At 39.3% G+C, this 27971-nt stretch overlaps 1 long non-coding RNA gene across 1 annotated transcript; it reads right to left on the bottom strand.

Moving 5' to 3' along the window:
• Nucleotides 1-833: 833 nt before the first annotated feature.
• Nucleotides 834-27971, bottom strand: LOC142417011 (uncharacterized). Its single transcript, XR_012777869.1, has 3 exons — nt 27512-27971; nt 26438-26526; nt 834-1738 (listed from the first exon to the last, which is right to left on the bottom strand). It is a non-coding gene; the product is annotated as an uncharacterized LOC142417011 (long non-coding RNA).

The raw sequence follows: 27971 nt of genomic DNA, 5'->3' as shown, positions 1-27971 counted from the left end.
TATTGCTTCCACTAAGTTTTTATTCTAAGTAGTAATATTAAGGAAATAAGACCTGTCTCTTGAAAAGCTATGAGTTCAGTCATAACAAGATAAAATGTGTGGTTATTAGGAAAAGAAAAGGAGCAGAGAGCCCAAGAATTAAGGGATGCTTATTCAAAAAGGGGGGCTTTCATTCTCATTGACACTGAGGGCTATTGATTATTTACATTCTTACGGATGGGTCCTTTTTGTACTCTGAAGCTCTCAAAGATCCTCATCTTTAATTGTTACAGATAATGTTCAGGTAAGTCTCTGCAGACCTTTCTTAGCATCTAGGGCGGCCTTGCCTTGCCTGCCTTTTATTATTGTAGGATTTGAGGCAAAAGGAAGCAGATTCCTGACTGTGCTGGTTTTGGCTGGGGTAGTTAATTTTCTTCATAGTACCTAGTATGGGGCTATGTTTTGGATTTGGAAACAGTGTTGATAACACAGGGATGTTTTCATTACTGCTGAGCAGTGCTTACACACAGTCAAGGCCTTTTCTGCCTCTCACCCCACCCCACCAGCAAGTAGGCTGGGGGGGCTCAGGGAGCTGGGAGGGGACACAGCTGGGACAGCTGACCCCAACTGACCAAAGGGATATTCCACACCATATGGCATCATACTCAGCATGTAAAGCTGAGGGAAGAAGAAGGACGGGGGGGACGTTCGGAGCGATGGCGTTTGTCTTCCCAAGTCACCGTTACGCGTGATGGAGCCCTGCTTTCCTGGAGACAGCTGAACACCTGCCTGCCCATGGGAAGCAGTGAATGAATTCATTGTTTTGCTTTGCTTGCATGTGCGGCTTCTGCTTTACTTACTAAACTGTCTTTATCTCAACCCACAAGTTTTCTCACTTTTACTCTTCTGATTCTCTCCCCTATCCCACCGGGGGGGGAGTGAGCGAGCAGCTGTGTGGTGTTTAGCTGCCTGCCGGGTTAAACCATGAGACTGACACAGACTGATTGTACACAGACCAAAGTGTGCACAGTTGCCATGGTTGACCACACTGTTGTTTCAAACATACAAGTTTATCCAACACAGCCTGAGAAATGCATACATGCAAGATTATTGTCAGAGCTAACTGGGTACAGACTGCTCCTTGATCCGCTACTACTAGCTTCTGAAGAAGCTGTCCAAGGAACAGCCTCCTCCCTTCCCTCATCAACACTGGGTCCCAGGCACAGTGGCAGATGGTTCTAATTGCTAACCCTTTTTTGCAGAAATGTACTTTTTCCCTTGATTAGGCTTAATGCCTGCCTTTGATTTTTGTATGATCATGTGTAATCCATATGCAGTAAACAGATAGCTTGTCATCTATGCTAAACTGTCTCCTTGCCAACACCGATGATCTCACACTGCCCAGGAGGTCTGGAGTACAGACAGAATCTTTATTTTCCTTCTCTAAATGCTGGTGAGACACCTTTGTACATTCTTGAAATGTAATGATGCACTGCAGTTTTTGGACAGGTTGAGGGGCAGGACACAGCAAAACTCGGCTCCATTTGGGTGAGCAGTCAGAAAGGACACCAGTAAATGTACAAAATCTGTGAAGAAAAAGAGAGTGGAATACTTTGCCTGTGGCATCTGTCCTGTTACATGTGACAGCAGTTGGAAACAAATCATGATCCCTCTTCTTTCTTGTAGGTGCAGCCCACTCAGAAATATCCTGATATCCCCAAGCCAACGGAGTCTTGGAAGATGACACAGGACGTAATTTCTGTGAGAAAACAAAACAAAACAAAAGAAAACAAAACCATCTTTCTCAGAGAAGAGAAAACCAGAAAAAACAAAAACCTGTTAAGATGTTTTCTGTGAATCATGCTAAGATGCAGATGGGCCTTGAGAATGACAAAGAAAAATACGTCCATGGTAGCCTATAGAAACTGAAATAAGGGCTTTTAATGCTTTTTCAGTTTTCAGTTTTCCAGGCTGGTCCAGTGGCTTGAGGAATTGCCAGCAGCTCAGTGCATCTGTGTTTAATGCCTCTAGTCAAGGACTTTTACCAGAAGGTCAAAATATACTTTGATCACAATAACTTGAGGTGCTGCAGCATGTTCAGCTCACTCCAAGTGCAATCATACCAATTCTTTTCTATCAATTGGCAGTAAATGGCACTGACGGGCATGACTTCATGTAAGGAGGAAAAGGTTAATATGAGAAGCAGTGAATGTCAGGACAGTTTATTTCCAGGCCAGCAGCATTAAATTGATATCCTGGAGTTCAAATTTCTGTGGTGGAGTTTAACATACCACACTGATCTGTTTCTCTTGGCTGAAGCGATCAGCTGTTATTATCAAAATGTAAAGTTCTAATCATGTTGGAACTGCCTGTTCTCTGGTGTTGCATATGTGATAGCAATACTTCTAACATATTTTTCCAGCAAAATATTTAGCCCATTGACAATTAATTTCTGTGTAGCTAAGACTAGATTTTATGAGAATTCACAGATGAGACTTTTCTGAAATGTACCAGTGCAAGTAGCCAGATCATTCTCAGGATACCTCCTCAAAGAAACTTTTCCATTTCTCTTTTCATTTACGCCCAGGGCTAGTTCTCTGGGATGTAAACTGATTAGGTCCTCCCACCCGTACACACTTTTACTCAGATGCTACTTCTGTCTCAACAAAACCAATCCAGTTCTGCTAAGAAGCCTTCTCTCTGTGTGCAGACAGTGGCAAAATAAGGGTAAGATTAATATTGGATTCTATCTCCTTTAAAGTGCTCCTGTTTGGAGCCTTTGTTATCAGAGTTCAGGTTTATCTTACCTAAATGCAGGAGCTTAGTGACTGAAGTCCCTAAATCCAAATCCTGGTTCAAAGTAGTGTAGGTTCCTCATTTAGGCATATCAGTTAAGTGCTTAATGATAGGTGGGTTGAAGTGAGGTACACCAGGGTGAAGTACATGTTTGGGTTCTTATTTTGTTTTGTAGGCTTTATCTTATCTAGTGGGCATGGAAATGATCCTATAATATTTCAAAACTTAGTTTAATTTAATGAATTAATAAAATAAATTTTAAATTAATTTTAAAAATCTAATGTTGAGGAAAGAATGGAGTAGTCTAAATTTTCTCCTTCAGTACTTGAAACTCAAACAGCATGGCATGACATTGCAAAACAATTAAATGGACGAAAATGGATGTAAATAGTGACAAGCAACACAAGGGAAAGAAAATTAATAGGTTGGAAAGATCATTTAAGGCATTACAAATACATAACATAATTTGTTATAATTCTTTAAAATAGTTTGTTAGTTTTGCCCACAAACTTTTAGTCTCTGCTGGAATTATTTAGCTGGAATATCAAATCTAGGACAAATTAATAAACAGACTTTTTAAGTGAGTGGAACTTAGCAAACCTACCCCCAAGCAGTTGGAATTCACATGGTACTTGGCTGAGCACAGGGCCAAGTCTATACAAGAAATGCTTTGGCAGTATAAACATATCAGGATACTAAGGGGGTAATCCTAGCAGTGATATTAATGGTAAAGGTCTGAAGCAATGAATCTGCTAAGTTTGCCCAAAAAGCTGAGAGATATGGCTCCATGACATGAGGTATCTATTATCCCCCTCCCTGATAAATTCACACCCATGTAGTACCAGCAAAGCATTCCTAGGATGAACCACTAGAACGGCTTTGCTGGTAATTCATTCTAACTACCAGCAAAGTATAGTTTTGCCTTTATAATGTTAACCACAATAAGAAATTTTGCCAGCATAGCTATATTAATCACAGATCATACCTCACTGCAATTCTTGTTAAGCATAGAACTGAACTATTTAACAATAAAACTGCTGTATAACATCTTCACTGGCCTACCCATTGTAAATTACATTGAGTTCAGTGGACTTTGGATTTACAGCAATATGAGTCTGAGTCAAATTTAGCCCAAGGAGATCCGTTTTGAGCTTTCTTATAACTGATGTGTCTGTCAAAAGATTCAAGTAGTTGCTTCCCCTCCAGTTCTTTAATTGTTTTCTAGAATTTGTTCATCTGTATATTTTTATTTTATTTTGTTTTGCTTTATTTTATTTTATTTTAAAGGAGCTGGGACCGATCATTGAGGTGAATATATAAACTGTGAAAACACAGTTTTGTGTCCCTTGTACAAATTTGTTTGTTTGTTCACCTCCAATATCTGCAGTAAAGAGCAAGCATATTCCTCTGGAATTTAGTTGCTGACTGTTAGAAAGACAAGTTCTGAAGCCAGCTGTGTAGTTTATACAGGATTCTGCTTAATGCTATATAGGGATCCAGTGTTTGTTTTATTGTACTGATACTTTACACCTCCACATGCTAGTATTTTTAGATGCATATTTTTCAAATATGCTCACAATCAGAAATGTGACTGCAAAAGCAATCCCCCAAGAACTGCCCGCATTTGCTATTGCTGTCTATACATCTGGGTCTTCTTTCACTTACATTAGTGTAAATCAAGGGTAATTCTACTGTTATCAGTGAAATCACAGTGATGCAGAAGTGACATAACTAAAAGGCAAAATAAGGCCCTGAATCTTTTTTGAGGGATGCTGACTTAGTTATTGACACAAAAAAAGCTGTAATTACTGTCAGCAGCATTGCAGAACTAATGAAGCGGCAGAAGCTCTTCATGTATTGTCAGCCAAATTATCAGTTCTGATTTTAGGATTTTTATTGTGGGACAGGATTAGTTTTCATGGGAGAAGCAAAATGGATACAGGCTAGTTTTTAGGAAATGGATTGAACAGACAGCTTTACAGATATTTTTTTAAACTTGTACATCAAGCAAAAAACTTGTCTTTCAAATCATATAGTAGTATCTGAATTCCTAGGTGTAGGGTTACAACTGAGGTTATGGTTTGGACTTAAAAGAGACACGAGTCAATACTAGGCTCCAGTAACAATGAGCTCTTTGACTGTAGTGGCATATGAAGAACATGAAGTTGGTCAATGGCAGGCTCTCCTATTTAAAGTTTGAGTTATAAGTAGGCTTGAGTTTGAGACTTACTGAGATTAAAGAACAGTTATCTATGGACTTTCACTGAGTAATAAGTGCTCATACTGGGAGATGGAGTCTACTTAGTTTTCAGACTAATTCCACCTCCCCTTGTGATTTGCAACAGAAGCATTACTGTGATTAGGATTAGGGTTGTGGAGCTAAAGTTAGATCTAGAGGAGAAGGCACTCTTGAGTATAGTGCTTTGTATTAATAATAAATTGAGGTTCAGAGTTAGGGAAAGGGTTAGGCCCTTGTAAGAGAGAAGAGCTGGTGTTAGACCTGGTCTCCAAGCATCTATTTGGCTAAATTTAAGGCAGGAAATACCAATAGGTACTGAAGTATATTTAGTTTTGAACTTTGTCAAGGGTTGAGTTTTGGTGAGGATTCTTCTTAGGACTGAAACTCACTGGGTTTTTTGCTAGGCCTATTTTACAAAGACAAATTTGCATTAATTGAGGGCTGGTATCATCAGTGGCTACAGACATATGTTTGTCAGGCTGAAAGCAGTTGCTTTCTTCAAGTTAACAAGAGAATCAAGAATAGGTTTAGGATTAGGATGCCGGCTAAGCTTTGGGTTCTGACTCCTTAAGGGAGGTTAGGCTAGAGTTTATAATAAGTCTTTGGGTTCACAGTAGCACTCATACCACCTAGGCTTGCCAATTACATTCATCTTTGGAGGTGATAAAGGTCTTTTCTTAGCATCAGAATTACAGTCAAGGTAGAATTAGGATTAGAGTTCAGACTCATCAAGGTAAGTGAATTAAGGTTAGGCCTGAGTCTGAAAGGGGTGGCTACATGAAATTTACAGCAGGATCTATTGGGATGATGCAGACTGTGTTCAGTTTTAGAGGGGGTTGGACATGGGTTTCCTCCTTAGGTTTAATGTAACAGTCAAAGTTAGGACTGGTGTTAATGTTTGGGGTAGGGTTCTGATTCTCTTGAGTACACAAGGAATTGTTCAGAAGGGTATTCAAGAAGCAGACGAGACAAGTTTACTGTTGATATCATCAGGTGTTGATGAACAATTGATTTTCGGACTGCTATAGGACACTAGCTGAGAGCAAACAGTGAGGTTAGATTTAGGGCTAGGATTAGGATTAGATAATAAATTTGCTAGGAAAGATAAGCTAAGATCAGGCCTTCATTTATTGGGATAACATAAAAGATGTTTGGAGAAGTAGTATTGTGGAGGAGAAGGACTGCTTGCTCAGAGTTATCAACAAGGAGGACAGAACTTAGTTTAAATATCAGTAAGGTGATCTCTTAAATGTCCAGGAAACTGCATTTAGTGCAGGAGCTGGAAGATGAAAAGGGACTTAAAGTTGGCCATACAGTTAGAGTCAGAGCTAAAGTCAGGCCTGAGCTTACAAGGGACAGCTGAGTTTAGTCCTAATTTTACGTTGTTAACTGTTACAAGTCAGCAAAACATAAGTAGTTAGGTGACTCACATCCTTTTAGCAATTCCTATTATGCATGGCACCAACATCATCATTATTTTAAACCAAAAGAGACAGTCGTCCATGCCAAATGGAACATCTTGCAGGAAACAGTTTCGCACATGCACTATAATCTCAAAAAAATAATATATCACGATATAGAAAATTTAGGCATCTGAAACAGATTTGCAAATTTCTTTTCTATAAACAGGCATACAAAATATTAGATGTCCTTTTGTCCCTAGCAAATTCTTTGGACTTGCCCCAGAAGAGTACAATAGATCCTGTATGTTGCATACAGTTTGTTTATGGGACTGTTCTTTCTGCTTGACTTCTCTTCCGTTTGTCTGTTCTCTCAGTCTGTTCTGTTTTCTCACCAGTTTGCTTTTGTATTACTTTTAATGGGCTAAGAAAACTTACTGCGCTGTTTACTCACCAAAACAGCACACCTGGTAAAAATCTGTAGCTTATTCTCATAAATGTAATAAAATAGGAAATTTGAGGAACTGAAATGTGATCTGCAGCAGTTCTCAAAGGTAGATTAAACCCTTTCGGCAATACCATAGTTTACAAAACTAGGGGACAAGATAGCTCTCCAGCAGAGGGCTTTCCTCAGCCACAATAAAAGTAACTCAGAAATACCAGTATTTATGCCATAACAAGGCACTCACATGATATCCTGCCTAGGTTGGGGCCCATGACAAAGAATAGCAGGTCTATTATTTATATGCTTTCCTATTTTATTATTGACTTGTCTCTCACTTGTTTGGGCTATTACAGGTCTGCCACTGTGCACACATGTGACAGGGATCACATATTAGGAACTCCCACCCACAACCCAGAACCGCTCTCATTTCTGTTTTCTTGAAATAGAGCCCTCTTCCTCTTTGTTTCTTTCTCTCTTTTTTCTCTTTCACAGAGATTTGAGTATTTTTAAAATACAAGCACATTCCTTGATAAGTCAGCTAAAGAGGAATTAGCATGCAACTGGATATAAAGGCCAAGGATGCTTGAATCATTTGTACCAAACTAATGAGTTAACTAGATCAAAGACTGCTTGAGGATACAACAAAGGAAATGCAGAAGAGGTGGAGAATAGTTCTTTCAAGAACCTGGAATGCAAAAGAAAGTGCAACCTCATGGATGTAGCCTTTATGAGAGATTAAGACCATTTTCCATTACATGCAAAAAAGGTTAGGCTGGGTATTATTTGGAGGTGTTCCCTGAGGCGATCTCTGCTCTCACTGGGTAATATTCTGGGTACACATAACTGGAGACAATTAATTCCCATGGAGCATTTTCTATGCTCACTTAATATAAAGACAACAGCTGCAGAAAGATGGGTCAGTTCTGGGTGGGACCTTGTCAGAGTGTCAGAAATTTAAGACTATTAATTCACACAAGCCAGACTGCTACTGAATGAAAAATGGTGCCTGCATGCAATACTGGCCTTTCAAAAGGCTCAGATCTCTCGTCTCATCCCTGCCTGTTTGAAGCATCACTTATTGCTAAAGAAACTAGTTCTTGCTCACATATTTAGACAGTTTTACTTTGTGCAACTGGAATCCATGGGTATCTCTAGTTTGTATTTTATGGGCCACTTCATGTCTTCTTCCAAAACAGTTCACGCTGCAGCAAGTCAGCAGGACTGAAAAAAGTCAACTAAAAGTCAACTGGAGAGTATGTTGCAGATTACACAGTTACGCAGGCAGACTGAGTGGTTTAATATATCCTTAAACAATCTATGATCAGGTTTGTGAGGCAGTCATGTAAATGGAAGGCACAGCCAGTCTTATGGCTCCTATTCAGAGGCCACACAGATTAAACCATTTAGTTTTATTTGCACAAAACACTCAGAACTCCTTTTCAATATTCACTCTGGGAGTAGTATGCATTTTATTGGAGAAAGCATTGCTTCACACAGCTAATAGAAAGTTTCCCTACAGCTTCTTGACAAGAATGCTTCAACAGAAGCAATTCAGTGGTACAGGGAGGGATCTGCCTTCACCTTTGCAAGTAACACTACAAAAATGCAATGGACCAAAGGGTTTGAAATGAGAATAAATGTCATTCAACATTGTGACAAGCCAACAATCCACAGCATGGCCTGATTCTCTAGGGTCTGCAGGGCTTGCACAGTGCAGAGAGGGTTCCACATTTTCTAAAACACTTTATGTCCTTTTTATTTGCTACTTGTGCCTGAACTGCCCTTATGGGTTTTCAGACCACTTCTGCTGAGTGCAATCTGTTCATCCAACTAGGGAATAGAAACATTTCCGTGTGATTTATATAAGCAACTGACGTGATCAGCTTGAATTTCAAACATCAATTGACAGATGGAGGCAGTGACAGAAAGGGATAGATAGAAAATGATCTATAGACAGAATATATATATTCTTTCCCCTCACAAGTGTATCCTCATGAAAACCACGTTTCACTTATAAATCCCAATTCTTCAGGCACCATAGAGAAAAACAACACATTATGGAATAAATACATGGAGTGAAAATCAAGCCCCCAAACCTGCAGAAAATAAATAAAAAAATTTGAAAGATTGCCTAAAATCACATCTATATGGGAGCATTCTATGGAAAGAAAAAATGGGCAGCATCCATGAGCAAAGCGTTCCCTCTGCTAACCTTTGCTCATAGCTCCTACTGATGTCAGGATAAGGTTACAACTAACTGGCTCTTTGAAAATCAAGCCTGTTATTTAGGTGGTCATAAATGCTATTTGAATTTATCCTAATAGTTAGATGTCATAGCATTGGAAGTATTGTTGCATTTGAAGTATTGTTAGTAGCTGGGAGCACATCTGCATTGGGCTTACTAATTTGAAAAAGCCAAGAGAGCTAGACGCCCATGCTGAATAAGATGCACTGTTTCCCATTATACCATTGTTTTCCTTCGGAATTGTGTTCTTAGGCTGGTTTATGCTTTTTCCAATCTTAGCAGTTGTTTAAACCAGTTTTCTTCACTGGAGGGCGCTAAAGGCCTAGCTCCGGAAAGGGAATGCACCGCTTGAGTTGGCAAGCGGCACTTCTCAGAAGTATCACAAGAAAAAAAAATAAAAGAATCACTACAGTGTAAATAATGATTTTTAGTTACACATATTAACATGATGAAATCTTGTGTGCTAGAGCTGGAAAGAAACTATTGTCATACAGATCATAACAGATGGCCGTGTGCTGCTGTCTGCCTTGGATCAGAAGATGACCAGAAGCTCACCCAGGAGAAGCGTGCCATATCTGCTTTCTCTGTGATCAATACCTTTTCCACACAGGTGGGCAGACGAATACATGCCAGAGTTAGCCCATTAAGCTAAACAAGGACCTGAAGATTTTGTTTGTATTCGCCTCCATCAGATGTGATCCTAGTCCCTTCCAATCCCTGTATGTCCAAATTCACAGCTACCGTTCAGCTCGCTTTAGTTCCAGGAGCTAATATTTAATTCAGCAGCAGTTCTGGTCCTCTCACAGACTTAAAGACTTCACTTCATTCAGATTATCTTTCTCCTCCCTCTGGCTTCTCCTTCCCAAAGAGCTTTTTATGGCATTAATCTACACAGTAGTCTTTTTGTTTTTATTTTTTGTTAAAAGATCTATAAGCAGAGCATCTACTTTCTGTCACTTCTTCACAAATGAATTGTCATTCAAGCTGTAAAGTACTAGCTAAACCCAAGAGGAAACAAAAGCAATATTCCATTGATGTCATAAGCAAAGCCACTTTTCATAGCGAAATCACATATGACTAATATATTGGTCATGCTGATGTGCCAGGTTGTGGTTTAAATGTTTCTAATGACGTTCTGTAACTATTTCTATGACTACTGCTTAAGAATAATCTGGCAGTTAATTTGAAAAATTTACAGGCTGTTTGAGCAAGAAGACTACTTCCCACCATGGATTCAGATATTTTAAACCACTCTGTCCTCCTGGAATTTTTCAGCTGTAGCTTGATTTTGCTTGCAATACTATATAAATGAGAACACAACAAGACAGGACGTGTTAATTATTACACATGCAAAATCAGAGCCTGAATGAAGGGCTGCTGTAAACTGTGGGTCCTTCCAATGTTGATTTCATTGCTAACATTTTTCTGCTACTGATCATAGCACTTTAGCTTCTCTTCCTGGGCTAAAGGCAGGCATATCTCCCAGATGACTCTCTCTCTACTAATTTATGCTGTTAAAAACTGGATGGCTCAAGTCCCCATGTAGTCAAGCACAAAGACTGAGGTGAGCATGTGGAAGAGTAAGTCTCCCTCCTTCATTGTGGGGCTTACTCAGCTGCCTGTCCTACTGACTGTCTCATTTGTCTTAGAGAAGCTAGTTTCCCACCCATTAGCTGAGAAACAATGAGCTCTGTGTGGTTTCCAGGTTTCACTGAAGTGGATGTGGAAAGCTGGCAGGAGATTATGAGCACAAAAACTGTCAAAACTGAGAAGCATGAAGGCCCCTTCTCAATGTGCTTATATGCCCTTTGACAGGTGGGAGGGTTGTCTGCATTTTTTACTAAGCAAGGCATTTCCAGAATGTCTGCGATGATGAAGAAAAAACAGTAAGGGAAAGTGCAAGAAAGCAAATTAGCTAAATCATCTGAAGATCCTGAACTGTCTTGGGTCTCCTGGGAAGAGAAAAGTGAGATACTCAATCAGCATGTCCTCCTATACTGCACACAGGGAAATTAGGACAGTATTGTCAACAGTGGCTGTGTCTATGATACTGATCACAGTGGGGAACATAAGCAGAAGCACAACCTTGTCCCTACTACATGGCATGGAAACCACACTGCAATAAATGAGGTGAGAGAGACGGCGACATTCCCTTAGACCTGCAATATACTGGACCCTGTCTACAGTGGGTTCATATAATCAACGTTCCTTTTAACTCCAGCATTGATCTGTGACTTGTGTCCACCCAGTAATTTTAAACCAACTGGGCTGTTTTCATTGACACTCATGTCAGCACATATGACAAAAGACAAGATTTTCAGAAGAGTGTGTATCTGATTGGCATACACGGTTACAGAGGCAGCACATGTAAATCATCAAAATTTACCATCACTGGCTGCTTGTGACACATTTGCTAAGCACGTGGCATGGGAGTGCCAAACCTGAACCAAATGCTTATTAGATACCTTTCTTGCGAGAGAGAAGAAAGACTTGGAAAAAATAAAAATGTTGCAACTATGTACACGAATTATGCTGTGCTCCACACCAGGTACTATAGAAATACACAACAAAAACCAGATTCTACCTCAATTACAGATGTGTGTAATAAAAATTGTGATCCCTTATCAGTGTAATATGGCTGCTTTCTTACAGTAAATTGCATAAACTCCTACATGATAAAACACTGCCTTGTTCTTAGTATACAATATATGACTTTCTGTTTCTAAAAGTTTTAACAGTCCCAGATAAAGAGACACTTGTTCTCGTAATAACAGACAGACACTTAACTTTTGGTGGTGTCTTGTCCCTGCCTCTTTCAGATCACTGTGTATCTATGATGTTTTATGTGTTATCTTGACAGAAAGTTTCAAATGCTTGCAATAGCTTCATATGCTTGTCATATTAAAATGCAGCACTGGGAATTTAGAAATCCATTTAGTACAGGCATATGGTTAAGTAATATTTTACTATAAATAATAAAAAAGCAGAAGGAGTAAGAGATTAAAAAAAATAGAAGCATTACTTCCTTCCTGCACCAGCTAATTCAAACAAAGCCAAAACACAACCAAGACAGCTGGACACAACCAACTTCATTGCATTATGCCTTTCAGTATGGTTATTCAGATGGGAAAGACCTTGAGTAACCTGATTTTCACCTGCTCAGAAAGCATGGGTGCATTGCCATTTCTCTGCGAAGAGGCCACAAGCCAGGTCACAGTGTTAATCACTAAGAGAGCTGTGAGGTCTGAGCAGAAAGAGCTCTACAGTTACAAGAAAATAATGTGCGCACTGGTTTCATAAGCAGTGAAATCCCCTGTAATTTTGTTGCATGCATTCAGAAGCTGAGAAAGCAGAAGTCTGGGGATCTCACTAGCATTCCCACAAATCTGCTTTGTCTCCTACGCCAATTGCAAGACCTAACATTTTGCTAGCAATCCAGCTAGCCAAAGAGAACTACAACTTGAGTTAATAAGGACCCACTGCCAAGTAATGTGAGTTTGCCTCAGCCTAATACAACCATTTCTAGGCTCTGCTGGAATACAGCACACACTGTAGTGCTGTTCAACCATGGAGAGAGCTCGGAGTTAGGCAGAATGGGAGAATGGTTTATGCCAAAGAATTTGTTGGCCAGGGCTGCTTTAGATCTGGCTCATATTTTGTCTGAAACCTCAAAATTTGTTGATAATATGGCTTGGACGACTTTGATTATGGCTTATCCTTTGATTATGGCCAGATGCCGTCAGCAAGCTGGCGATGGCATGGGACATGCTGTCGACAAGGTGGCGATGGGTGTGGGAGATGCCATTGGCAAGGTGGCGACGACATGGAGAGGCTGTCGGCAAGGTGGCAATGATGTGGACAGGCCGTTGGCAAGGTGGCAACGGTGTGGGAGAGGCTGTCGGCAAGGTGGCCATGGGGTGGAAGAGGCCGTTGGCAAGGTGGCAATGATGTGGACAGGCCGTCTGCAAGCTGGTGATGCCATGGACAGGCTGTCGGCAAGGTGGCGACGGCATGGGAGATGCCCAGCCTATAAGATTATCCGTTTCAGCCCTTAGTGGCTTGGGTGTGTTTTCCATATGCCACAACCTCACACTGATATGTCAGTCTACAAAGTATTTTACTCCAGATTAAGGAAGGAAACAGAGGACAGGTCTCTTAAGTGACCCCTCCTCTAAAACATACCTGTAATTTATGTGTAGAACAACCTACAGCTTCTGTCAGTGGGTGGCAAGTTGGTTCATTTAAAGATACAGAAAGCAGAAAATAGAATCAGAATCTCTTTCCCATTCTAATGTACTATATACCACTATAGTAAGATTACTGTGGTAGCTGAAGAAGGTACTTTCCTACGATGAGAACCTGGCAGCCTTGTTCACTGGTTAGCTTTTTCTACAGTGCTAAGTCCACGTGTTTGTGAAGTAGGAATACAGCTTCCCAAACTATCAAACTGCCTTAAAAGGCATGAGATCTTACAGAATTTAAAACTGGTTTGTCTCTGATTGTGCCTTCTGATTGTAAGGATTCATGTTTTGAAGATTTTCTCTCCAATCTCAAAAGCTATGCACCCACTTGAAAATGAAAGAAATGCTCTCACAAATCATGGCTACTTTTCTAAAGCAGTAGTGGCATATCCTCAATGACAGGATATGTGAAGCTGAGCCTAGAAATTGCTTGTTTCTAACCAGAATGTCACTCAAAATAGCTCTGACTAGGGAGACTGAATTAGAAAGATTTCATCCAGAGATCTCATAAAAAAGCGATCACATACTCTTTTTCCTCCACTCTTCTAACATCTCTGTACTTCGATGAGAAAACAGGAAACATGTTTATTTTTTAAATGACCAGGACAGACAGAACAATGTTATGATTCCCACAGTTAAACTCTATGGAACTTCAGAACAAGCAGGACAACACATCAATCTTCTTCACAAATAACCATTTATGATCCCAAAAAAGGGAAGAAATAATATGCAGCCTTCAAACTTAGTAGCTAGCAACCAGGTAATCAAACTGCTAGAACAGCACTGTGAGTATGGCAGATGATACACATATATTTGCACATGAGTGTAGTACGTCTATTTTACAGTCTTCTAAAGTAAAAACAAAAATGTCAAAATGGGGCCATGAAGTTGGCCTGTCAAAGAAAGAATAGCCATCAACATGATAATGGTGGAAGAGACTAAGAACCTTTTACATATTTAGGGGTGCTTTTGGTTGCTGGTTTGACATGGTATTAGTGGAGCCCCTTTGCCCTCCTGATAAGTCTCTACCTGCTCGATATATCATTAAAAAAAAGTTTTAGACTACATTACATTTGAACAGTGCCTCACTGAGGGCTTCTTTCACCTGAGCACCAAATGCACCTGGGCTTTCCAGCACATGGCATAATGTCCTAATGTCTTCCAGCCCACATAACATCTTAATCTCCCAAGACACACAGTTCTATGTCAAATTAAGCACACTCAGCAAACAGTGCTCTCATCACACCGAAATGAGATTTTGCAACTAACTGCAGTGAAAGAATAACGGGTTTGGTATCATTCTCAGAACTATTTTAAAAGTTTTTTAATTCTTTTCCTCAAAATATTTTAAGATCACATTAGCTGATTTTCTGAGGGAAGAATGTGAATTATTTGGCTAATTCAAAAGCAACAAAGACTAGCTCAACGTAACTACAGAATATAGCACTGTGCTGCATACAGAGTTTAATTGCATGATGTGTATTCATGGTTGGAGGCATACAAGGAAAGAAAGCCTTTCAAATAGAACAGAAGGCAGATAAACAGGGAAAGAATACATGTATCTGCATGTATGTGCTTGCAAGTACATTCAGTGCCAATTAGAAGAATTACTATTAAACTGATGTAAAGACCTACTTGTAGCAAATATGTCTGTAGCGCAAGACATAAATCAAGAGCATACAATGCCTAACAGGTGGACACAGTTCACAGTTTGTATAAGCTACTTCCTTGGCAAGAAGCTTCTCTGGATTTCTGCCCAGGGGCCAGGTGCTCCTCATTGACTGACAGGGCTAACCTCACAGCACTTCCCCCACTGGCATATTGCTACATATTGTGCATTAGGAAGGAAACCTCACCCTAAAAAAAGATGCAGAATGGACAGGAAAATTCTTGGGAAAACAGCACTGGTCTGTACAATAGCTCAGTTCCCAGTCCAGCATTAGCAGAAATTCCTTGTAGGTCTTCTTTTCCCTTCTGCTGCCCATTTTTAATCATTTCTAAAGGGACTGATTCTATTTATTCCGCTTGGCTTCTAGCTGTTTTCTCTGCTGTCCCGTAATGTACTTACTAGTGGATTTCCCAGGGGACTCCACATTTGATTCACCATCTCAGCTCTCTAAATTTTTTCCAGTTCAACACTGCATGCCCTAAAATCAATAAATCCAGATGGTAAAGAGTTCTCCCATTGCTAACAGTACAATTGAGGTAACTGAAGGATTACTAAAACAAATTATTAAGTGGGTATTTATATGAGTATTCAGCTGGTATTAGCAAGACATTTAATCATGAGTTTTATATACAATTCTCTCCCTCTCATTCCCACTGTTTTCTTCAAATCCAGATCTCAGGCCTTCTGTATCTTTCTGACCACTTTACTGCCAGCAGCCTCACACTGAACTTGCATTCCAAACCCAAGGAAGCTCTGTAATTTGAGAAAAGGACACTGACAATATATCTAAACAGCACCGGGCAATGTCACGATATGAAAAAAAAGTCATTTGACAGGACAGGCAATATAGCTGTATTTACACAGTGCTGTGCCAGAGAAATTAGACCAGCTGTTTGTGTAATTCATCCACACAGAGCATTCCACTAATGCAATGATACTCTTCTACGTCCACAGTCAGGCCTCTGAAACTTATATCAGTATTCCTGCACAGTGCTGATATTTTACCTTTTACCTTAACATTTTACCTTGAAGTAATTTACAAAGGATAATAGCCATATATGGAATATGTGAGATCTATACAATTCTAAGTCAATAAAAATTAAATTCTTCTTTCCTTATAAAGCCAACAGGACTGATCAGATTTTCAGCTGTCTCTCTCACAAGAGAACTTGGACTTTCTTATAAAAAAATCTGAAAAACTAACACTTTGGCTAAACCCAAAATCTGCAGTTTTCATATTTTTCGCATTTCAAAGGATCAGCAACATGTCCAAAGAAAGCAGACACTTCTCCCACAGAATAATTTTGTTAAAATCCCACATTTCAATGAAAAACAAATTAGAGATTTTTTTTTTAGTAGTCCTGGCAGAAGGAGCTCCTTACTGAAATCAGTAGTGGTCTGGTACCTATTGGGTAGAATACAAGACTCACATGACTTAGTACTGTAAACCACATCTTCAGACATGCTGTACAGAAGCAGATAAAGACACTTCCATCCTGAACTGCAGTCTCTGTCCATTGTCATAATAACAAATAATATGTAACAATAATAGCATCTGTTATGAACATAACAGTCTTTAGACAACTAGAGATGCAATAGAATCTGAAGAACAGATTTTAAATCTAAGTGTTCACATATCCAAATATTATTACCGTCATGGCCTATTTTACTGAACTATTTTACTGAACACCCACTGGTCCCACTGACTGACATCAGTGTGTGCTTCTGCTGCAGCCCTAAAAACAGTCATTTTAAGAAGCTTAACATACTCAGGCTTGAAAATTTGAGACTATTTTCCTTTTATAGTCTTTAGAACCATGTCTAGGCCAGAAAAGCCTACAATTACCTAAATATATGAACATTAGAAACAACTTGTCTTTAAAAAAAAGAAGTGTATTTATTTTTTAAAAATAGCACCTAGAGTGAGAGAGCAGATGGGAAAAATATTTTTGCCAATCACTGCTTTTGACTGCAGAGTGAGAAGTCTAATTGAGTGGAAAGCCGCAAATGAAACTGAGTAGCTCCCACACCCTGAAGTGCCTGAGAGGTGGAAGACCCAGGGCTGGATAATCACTCACTTGCAATTTTTCCTGTCTGAGAGGTGATAATGAGACTTTATTTGCCACACAAGCAAGTGCTAGTTAGACTTGCATGTATCTGAATGCCACAGGACTGACTTGTTACACATTCTACCTTGTGCACAGAAAAGCCTATTTTGCATTGTATTTTGCTTTTCACATAGGTAATAGTGTAACTATTCAGATTTTTTTGACAGAAACTTTGTATTCAGTAAAAAGGAAGGAATCAGAATGCTAAGCTACCAAAGATCCTGGTTTTCAATATAACAAAAGCCTGTCAGAATTTCTTAAACCGAAAGGAGTTGAAGATGTTTGCAGATTTATAGGGTTTTAGCAATTTCTCTCCACCTCTGACACACACGCCTGTGCACCAGCCCTGATTCTGCTTACTAGTGGAATGACTTCAGTCACAAGGTCATCTATTAGTAGCACCAGGAATTAAACTGATAAATGACCTTCTCTCTGACCTTTCATCTGGTCTCTATATCTCATAATTTCTTCTAAGAAACTAAGAGAGTCATCAAGAAATGTCCCTGGCTTTTACCATACAGTAAGGATTTTATTCATGCATGTGCAGAACTTCTCATGTTTTTCACAAAGCCAGTTCAGGACAGTTCTTTGGCTCCTTGATTCAGATTTAAGAAGACTTGTTTCCTTTCCTCTCAGCAGGAAAGGCTTCCTCTCTCTGCTCATTACTGTATTCATTTATTCTTGATTTGCTTTTAGGTATTCTTTAGAGGAATCTTCATTTAGACAAAAGGAGCTTTGTTCTGGTTTCGCCTCTTGTATCTTCTGCCTACTGGGCCAGAATTAACATGTGTAACTCAACAGGTCTAGTGAGCTCTCCAGTCACCCTTATTTTATTTAAGCTTCATTTTCTTTATCCTTTCAGTGTTTCCCAAATATTTCATGAGACTAAATATTACTGGAACAAAAGAAATATATTGACAGAACTGAAGTGTGTGTGTGTGGAGAAATTGGGTGTATGGGACTGATTCTTTCTCTCTCCCTCCAGACTGGTTCAGTTTATAAAGCGCAAAATTATTTTTCTATGCTGTTGTCACCGGAAACTTTTCCATAACCTTCTTGAATGTCTCTGTCTCATCATTATGTTGGCTCTTTTGGCCTTCTTTTTAAAACTGGTATTTTAGTGCTCTAGTTTCCCTCTATATCTCTGTACTTCATTACTTAAATCCCAGCTACCATTTTAAGGAAACTTCCTATCCAAAAATTTAGTTGCAATATGTTGTACTGACATAGAAGAAATAAGCTGTTAACTGTCCTGGTCTGGTGCTATTAGGAAGCATGCTCAATTTGAAACTGAAATGGTTCTGTAATTTTTTCAGCCAGTAGAGTGGAAAAATAATTTCCATATCAGAGGTCATTCAAATGAAATGTGGAGACTCAGATTTACTGAACCCACCCCCATCCACCCTTACGCACATGGGTATTGTCAATGACTTCAGTTGGCCTATTTGTATGATTACCTTGCACAAGCTTGCTTTGTTGCTGTGCATACCAAACAGAAGTCTAGCCAAAGCCTAAACTTCACATACAAAACACTAACTTCTATAGAGGAGCACAGGAAAGATGGGGCTCTGTAGGGATTTTGGTGCTAAAACACAGCTCTAGTGCAAGCCACACCCAAAGCATCAGCCATTCAAAGAGAAGGCTTTGCACGCAAGGTGTTTCCTCTCCTTATGCTTGGGAGAAAGCAAACATCAAAGGTGTTTTGCCCTCTTCCCCAGGGACTGGCAGAGCTCAGGGCTGCTGTCTGAAGTCTGCAAAGACTTCCAGAAAAGTCTGAATTGTGGAAGTCCGTTTCAGGGCTTGGGACTATTTATGTAATAAATCATCACGGAGATCAGCAATGGGTGTAAAGGTGTAAAACTGGCTGCACAATCTAGTTCAAGTCAACATCCTCATTAAGGGAAAGAAAATCCTGCTTAGCATTTTATACTTTATAGTCACTTAACACAAGGGTGCACCTATGAGCTATAAAATTCAAATGTTGCTGAAGACAAACACCTTAGACTTTGGTAAGTACTTTTTGTTTAAACAAAGCACTCTGTAGCATGTTAGCTACACCCAGTTCAAATTAACTTTTTTTTTTTTTCCCAAAAAGCAATTCCAGCATAGCATTGAGTCTACATGGTGATATTTTTCTTCAGTTTTGAAAAGAAAAGAGTATTTTTTCACTTCTACTCCAGTCAAGCACTCTGAACAAAACGTCACATTTTTTACCTCTGGCCTTAGACTAGAAAGTTTTGGCCAAAATGAGGCTTTCTCAAAAGTACCGAGCTTCTGAAAGCAAAGGGGCCATAACTGACATGTTTGCTATTGTTAATGCAATTTGGTTGTTAAGAAAAGCTGCAAGAAAAACAGATCTGCCTCATTTCCTTCCATCTTCAGTCTAAGACTTTCTGCATGCTATGTTCTGGGCCATCAGTGTTTACACCGAGTTCCATCTTCTGTGGCAAAGCATATAGACCTCCTCCTAACTTTAATCTGCTATCACTGGCTTCCTGTTATGACTTGTACAGCATTTACACTGTAATTCAAATGAAAGTATTCTGTGATTTCATGAGCGATACTGCCAGTTTAACGGCATTTTTATTGCTACACCTACTTTTAATGTTTCTGCACAAATTCAGCAAGAGAAAAAAAAAGTCTCCTTTGAAAATATCAGTAAGGCAAAAAAATTCTGATTCCCATTCTCTAGTGGGACTGCTGTAGTCAATTAGTATTCTGTTAGAGCTGGGTGATGATTTCCCAGAATGTCTTTCTACTCCTACACGGTGAGCTCACAGCCCATGCACTGACCTTATGCAAGTGGTTATAATTCCATGGACTGCATCCAGCATTGATGCATACAGCAGTGTAAGGCTATATTTCACAAATGGCTTTAAACTGATCTGCATGTGAGTTACTGCCAAAGGAGGCAGTCCCATCTCCCAGCCCTGCCCTTACCACAAGACCTTATGCCTCCTCTCATGCCAGCAGTAGCTCTCAGGGGTTGCACACTGAGCCAGTCAGGGAACAAATCTGACTAAAAAAGGACCTTTTGTTTGTTTGCCTTCCGGTTAATTTTCAGCTGGATCAGCTGATCAGTTCCTGATCCCATTCACCACAGTGTCACAAAGGAGGTGGTGAAAACATGCAGCAATATAGAAAGGGGAAAAAAGGTAGCTCACACTTAGATTGACTCAAGTCCAACTGTAAAACCACAGCCTAAGCTACACACAGGACTAAATTTTTCCCAATTACATTAATTCAGCCCTATAGATATAAAATATGTGCACTACAATAACCATGGAGACAGTTTTATACTGAATACAAGACGGCTAAGGAGACTGTAAATGGAAAAGTTACATATTATGACAAAGTTATCTATTTTGTGCTAATATGAGATCTAACTGGTTCAGCCCATCCCTAGTAAAAGATCTTCAGTTTATCAAATGCAGACCTCCCTCACTCTTAGTATTTAGTGGAGAAGAGTTCACATATCATCTCACAAATGCCTATTAGGTTACTCATGTTCCCCCAGTATTAAAAAAAAAAAAAGGTATTTCTTATCATCTGACCAAAATTGCAGGTGCAGACAATAAAAACCAGGAATTACATCTCTGTTCATTTGGAGCACTGAGTGTCAAAGAAGCAGCTGACGCAGCATCATGTTATATGATGCCTTGCTCCTTTCCCTTACACCAGCACAGGGAGTAGGCCCCAACTGAGTCAATGACTTAAGCACAATCTGAAGTTAAGCATGTGAATGATCCATCAAACCTCTTAAGCACATGTTGCAGTTGAAAGCCAGCAGACAACAGATTGCTGAGCTATTGCCAATCCCTAGCCCCAAAAATCAAGATCTACATCTTCAAAACCACTGAGGAGCATGGGAGAAAGCAGAGAATAGAACTGGAGAAAAGAAGAGTGGGTGGATGGATGCCTGCTGGATAGCATGTATTTCGTAAAACATTTTTTCTCTGATCTTCAAATCTCTGTTCCATGAGGGAGACTCTTTTTTCCGGCTCTAGTTATGAAAACCACACGAGTTTAGAAGTGGCTGCATAATTCTAGTTTCCACCTCTTCATTACTTTTTTTATACACATTGGTTATGCTGACATAAATGTAGGTGGCTTTTCCTGTAAGATGTACTGATGGTTGAAAATAATACACATGCAGTTAGGAAGAAGCAATTTATAAACAAAAACAAGCACCATCATTCGTGTTGTTTTTCTTCATGTACTTATAGCGAAAAAAATGCAAAAAGTGACTTTTGGTTGGTTGTGTTAGCTCAGGGCAAATACTTATTTGCAGTACAATCCACAGAACTTCCAGCAGCCTCTCTTAGTACTCCCCCAAAACAATAAATTTCATAAGAATGTTAATTTGTCAGCAAAAAATGCAAGGAATTGCAAACTTGTAAATGGTCTCACATGGGAAAAAAATCACTTGGAACAACCCCAGTTTAATTGACTATTTCATAAAAATCTGACAAACTTCCAATTTGCAAAACAAAACAAAAAAAATCATTCTACTTCAAGCATATTGAATTTTGATGCATCTTCTTTTCCCCACCCCTAGTTCTGGTGCTTTAGATAAAAGTACCTAAGCCTGCTGTCAAGACAATGTTTCTCTTTTGTTGACTTTAGAGGGTAAAGAGCATATCATGTAACATTATATGTCAGGAATAATAGAAATGCTTTCTGCACATTACTTAAAAACAAAACTGCTTAAAAATACCCTGAATTGAGCAAGACCTTTTGATTAATTAAACCAAAAATCTTCTCTCAGTTCAAGAGCCCAATAAGAACCCTTAATTACATAATCAAAAATTATGTCAGGAAAGAACATCATGAAAATCTAATTATGCACTTTTTAGTACGTGATTAGTTTTAAGTAGGTGGGTATGATTGAGGAAAAGCAAAAGTGGGGAAATATGATAAAAGAGGTGAATCAGGCAGTGGAAAGAAAAGAGGTATCAGAGAAGTGAACAATAACAAACACAGCCTCCTCCTAGAGTGTCTTCAAAAACTGGATGTCTTGATGATTATAGAACGTATGAAATAAGACATGCTTCTTCCTCCACTATATGCACTTAGGATTTGACACAAAGCTCACTGAAGCTTATGAAAAGGAAATAGGCTGCATTTACAATTAATTAGTGAGTTCAATACCAGGAATATGTTAAAAAAGTTTTGTCCATCTCACCTGACCTTATGATGGAAACAACTGTCCATTCTCATTGTGCTGTCCCTCTGCTAAGTGAAACTGTGATATAACATTTTACAAAATGCGGTGTGCAGGTCCCATGATATAGTTTATAGTATCTCCCTCTTTCTTCTCAAATCCTGAATCCTTTTTGTCATGAAGTTGTGTTAAACTCCAGTTTTCTCCAGGATATTAGGGTTATCAAATAAGTAGGTACATGGGGATGCCAAGGAGAAGCACAAGCTTCAGGCACTGCTGCCTCATCACACTCCCAGGTGGCCTGAACAACGCCATGGTGAAAATCTGAGTTGCTGACTGGAAACTTGTGTGACATCGTGGAGGCCCCTTGGAGTGGGCTCTGTAAATCAAAGCTGGGAACCGTGAATTCCTGAATTCCAGTTTTGCTCATATTGACACTGTGTTCTTGGGCAGCCACTTCATCTGTCCATATCTCAGTTTCCCCATTTTCAAACGGACATAATAATACTTACCTCCTTCTGCCACACACCGTGAGTCTAATTAAGTGCTTTCAGAGTTTAACTGAATGTGTACAATACTATCCTCTAATCAAAGAGAATTCCACCCAACCCTGCCTAGCAATTCTGTTTCTTTGTTCTCCATGCTCACTCTAAGCCTCTCTATATTTGTTCCAAGTCACTCTGCAGTCAGGTTACCTGAGCATTTTTATTCTAGAATTATTTTTATGCTGATGTTAAAAAAGGAAATGCAAATGCTCCACTGGCAGTCTAGGTTCCTGGAGAGTGAGAACCTGAGAAATTATTCCTGCAAAGCTCACTGCAAACTACCTCTATACATCTTGCTTGAAGATAAATAATTTGTAGAAAACAAAGGGATTAATTTTTAGCTAGAATAAATCAGTAGTGGCTTTAGTGAAATCAGTAAGCTGCAATGAATTATATAGGGGTAGGTGAAAGGTGATTCATGTCCACTACACACAGGCCAGAATGTGATTTCAATTACACTGATGGAAATCTCTATTAACTACATTATTTTGACTGAAGTTTCTAGAATTACTCTGCATATCTACAGATACAGTGACGGGTTTTAAATTAGCTACTGCCATTCACTAAACGGTTCCTGGAGTCAGGGTTTATTCTCTGCTCAGCAGCAGCCATAAAAGCAAGTAGCATTTTAGAACCTATATGGAAACAGCACACAGAACATCATGGTACCACTGAACAAATCCCTGACGCACATATATCTTTAATGTATTGCAGAAATCCATTACTACCATCTCTAAAAGGATATAGTAGAACTGCTATAGGTACAGAGAAGGGCAATAAAGATGGTCAACCACTTAAATGGCTTCAATATGAGAAGGGTCTAACAGATGAATGCACTTTAACATGATGTGGACACCACTGAGGGGAAATACACTAAAGGTCTGCAAAGTCTTAAATGGTGAGTAAAGCACAGACAGTGATTAAGCTCTGTTTTTTGCAATACTAAAGTTAAGGTGCAACCAAGTAAATTATCAGGTCTGAAGCAGAAGGAAATATTTTTTTCATACAGTACATCATTAAATGTGGAACCAGTTGCTAAAGGATGCTGGAAAAGCCAAAAGTTTAAATGTGTGCAAAAGGTTTTAGGAGCATTCATTGGGAAATAGGCCCATTGGTGGCTATTAAAAACAATGGTCCAGATACAACCCCTAGCTCAGGAAATCCTTAAACTACCTTGAGCCAGGTATGTCATAAACAGGGCTTGAGTGCCAAAATTGTTTTGGGGTGCCAAAATGAAACACATTTCAACTGACCTATTGAGTTCCCATGAGTCCTTGGGCATTTCTATTCTGCTCAGTGAAATGGGCTGTAGATTAGTAAATGCTGAATTGAGATGGTAAATTTAGGGTGCCCCATGGACAGCATGTATCAGATCTGGAAACAGTGTAACTGTGATCATGTGAGCAATAGCTCTGTGATGCCTGCCTCTCTGCAGCACTTACTAGCTCATATGCAGCTCCACACAAAGCTCACTCCCAGCTTTAAGCTTCTCTTAGTTAGCTTGCCATACATGGACTGTTTGAGACCCATATTCACCAAGAGATCCAGGTAAACCACCTTGTACACTAACATACAGGAACCTATAATTCAGCAGCTCTTTTAACACAACAATAAGAACATACACACAAAGACCCAGTGGAGATCAGTACAGGAAAGTGATGTTCAGATACCTTGTCTCTTACATGCACACTGTACCCAACACTCTTTATTGTCCACATGCTTTTCACCACAGAGAGGTTCAATAAACTGTGAAATTGTGGTGTACTAAATTCCACTGAAAAGCTGTATAAACATTTTCATAAATCAAAGCATGTGAAGCTGGAGTTTATTTAGCACCACAGAAAAATAAATAAATGTATGGATTGATTCATATAATTCATATATACAATGTGTGCACAGACAAAGGGTCATGCAGAATGTGTAATGCACTTGAGCATCTGCCTTTGTCATCAAGTCATTTTGAAACTAAGCATCCCTGGCAATTTTTTGATAAGTCAGATATAGGGATTTGATTCAAAATTTCCTAAAGTTAGCAGAAAGAATGCCTGTTAACTTCAGCAAACTTCAGAACGGTATGCTTTTGGGAAGCCTGATGAACAGATATTCCTTTCAGAAAGGAATAACAATGGTTAAAGGAGAATAAAAAAAAACAGTGGGGAAGAGGCAGGTGGGTAGTTTATCAGATCTTCCTTGCCAAGACTAAAGGGTGTATCAGTATAAACTAACAAATTCTACAATCACTCTGGATTTTTAAATCTTATTCTACAGCAAATAGGGTCCCAATCACATCCCACACAACTTTCTGGGAGCTTTCCTGGAGCATTCAGCAGGCCAATAGTGAATAATGTTTTCTCCTATAAGAGTGAATACAGCTAGTATGCAGACAAACATGTAATTGATGATTATTTTCTTTGGTATTGTGACACCACGTAGAGACCTTACCACCTTGGTGCTACTGTGGTAGACAATGTACAAATGTAACAGCTCCAAACAACTTACAAGCACATGTAAATTAATTACATCTTCACGAAAGATGGCGAATTTCATGGTAATTGATATGTCAGCCTCCTGATAATTGACTCCCTGACTGTTTTATAAAGTAGCAGCATTTTTTGCACTTGAAGTGCTCACTTGAAAAAAATATTGGCAGTAAAGGTTCTCTTCAAAACTGAACAGTAGCTGTAAACTACATCCTTTTCAAAAATACAAAAAATTAAAAAGAAGCAAAAAGAAAACAAGCTAGAAGAAACATATATTCAGTTGAAGCTTCATTCAGTTAACACACAGTATCCCTTTAAAAATAAAAGAGCTTGCTGACTAATTACAGATTTTTGTCTTTAAAATGAAAAGACATGCTAGCAACTAATAAAATATCCAACCTGAAGTAAGGACTACGTGTATGTCTGAGATAATTTGGAAGGAAATAAAGTAAACAGTAATTGAAAAAAACTCCACACTTTATCAAAATGAATTTTCCTACAGCTAAATGAAAACGATTTCTAAAAAGAGTAAAAATATCCCTTTAATTTTAAACTTTTTTCTTAACATTTTAATCTTTCCAGTCACAAGTGACATCCTTTTAAAAATCCTTACCTAGTAATGCTTCTAATGCTGTCAATAAAGCTAGTAAAAGTATTTTGAAGCAATGTAGCTCATACACAATGTCAACAAAAAGGCACGCACACCACAGTAGTTCAGGCATTGCTCAGATAGCATCCTACTGATCCTGTGATGGTCTCCTGTCTCAACATTTGCTATGGAAATGAAATTATTGTAAGACTTTTGAGGCAAACACAGGAGACAGAGTTAACAAATTAACAACTTTAAAACTAACAACTTTCTCATTCAGCCACAGGGTGGGGGCGTAGCTTTGGTGATGCTGATTTTTTCCTAACACAGCGTGTTGGTATTTAAACCGTTAGGATCTTGAAGAGAGTTTTGCCACTTCCCCCAAACAGAAAAAATATTTGATGATTTTTAAAAAGACGTCAACTGGAGACACACTAACTAAATAAATGAAAATGCTGTAGTGACTTTCAGAAGAAAACAAGAATTTAAACATAATCAACTTGAAAGAAAACCAGTGAATTTAGGGTCTAATCTGACCTTCTGAAGACTTGCTTCCCTGTTCTTGTCTCAGGCCTGCGCTGTGGTGCTCTTCCATCTCCCACAGCACTCCTCAGTACAGCTGAGACCTGCATAAACCCCAGAATTATCCCTTGCCATTCCCTTCCCCTCAGTGCTTTTCCCTCAGACCCCTGACCTTCATGGAGACAAGAGCTTTCCCACATTTTTCTTCCCATTTTGAGCAATCATGCTTCAGACTGACTTCAGACAGCGTGAGGGAAACATTTCTCATTGATGAGGCTGCAGAAAGTGGTATTACAACATATCACGAGAGTCATGTTTGAGAAGGTGCATGTTGCACACCTTGACCCAAGGCTACATCATAAGGAGACGTGGCGAAGTAAGATATTATTGTTACTTGATAAAGGCAATTTCCACACCTAGGACTGAAAGCATCTTAGATATTTTCTCTATACTGCAGATCTGCAGCCTGCTGCAATTATGTGTTGACTGAAGAGCTGTTTTCTCATTTCATGTAATATGATATCCATGAAGCCTAAATCAGACTTTAAGATGACAATTGTGTATGTTAGACTACCATCATTTTCTCCTGAATAGAAAACTTAACGACTAAAATAAAGATCAGTCAAGACAGAAAAGTCACTGTTAAGGTAAAATACCAAAGAGGTATTTTGTTTTAGCCTGAGGAAGATGATGATTTATTACATTATTTGTGTTACTGTTTAAGGTAATAGATTCAATAAGTCTCTATCCTTATGCCACTGAAAAGTTCACGTTATTAACATTTTTAAAATTTCCTCTTGAAACTTTTTTTCTTAATTCAAAGTATATAAATATGTATTTGTAGTTTGACAAAAGCCTGGCAGCTTTCTTACGGAGTAATGAAGATGTTTGGGAGAATCTCCACTGGTACAAATCAAGTTAGCTTTTTGGAAGTCAGTGGGAGCAGCACTGAATTGCAGGACTCGGTCTATTTTTGTGTGCAATTTGCCCCGTTCACCGCCACCCTTATGCCTTGCACTCGCTTTGCACAAGCAGTACAACCAACTTAAAAACCCCCATATTTTTCATTCACGGCAATGAAACACTTACGTTTGTCGTATACATTCTCTGTTGGCATGGAAGTCTGCGATAGCTTATTTCTGCGTATTTGTGTACATTCTGGTGCGTGTATTCCTGTATGCACTTCTGGGTATGAGTTGTGTTTATGTGTCCACCCCTCAGCACTGTGCAGGGGAGGGAGGTCCGTAGATTTGGGTGCGATTCTCTGTACATGCAAGTAGCCGTGGTGTGTTTATCTCCCTGTGCTGTGGTAACGAGGTGTGGGGTGTGCGGGGTGTGTGTGTGAGTCCAGTGTCTGGGTGTGCTGTGTGAATATAGTGTGTGCTGTGTGAGCGTGGCGTGGGGGGGGTGCAAGCGCATGGCGTTTGAAGTGCGTGGGAATAGGGGGTGTGAGTGCAGGGTGTGTGGTGTGCATGTGAGGCATGTGTGAGTGCGGGCTGTGAGGTGTGTATGCGTGGGGGGTGTGCGGGATGAAGGAGTGCGGGTGCGT

This window comes from Mycteria americana, chromosome 14, assembly GCF_035582795.1.
Source record: "Mycteria americana isolate JAX WOST 10 ecotype Jacksonville Zoo and Gardens chromosome 14, USCA_MyAme_1.0, whole genome shotgun sequence".
NCBI classification, from domain to species: Eukaryota; Metazoa; Chordata; class Aves; order Ciconiiformes; family Ciconiidae; genus Mycteria; species Mycteria americana.
This window is presented reverse-complemented; position numbering and strand designations above follow the sequence as displayed.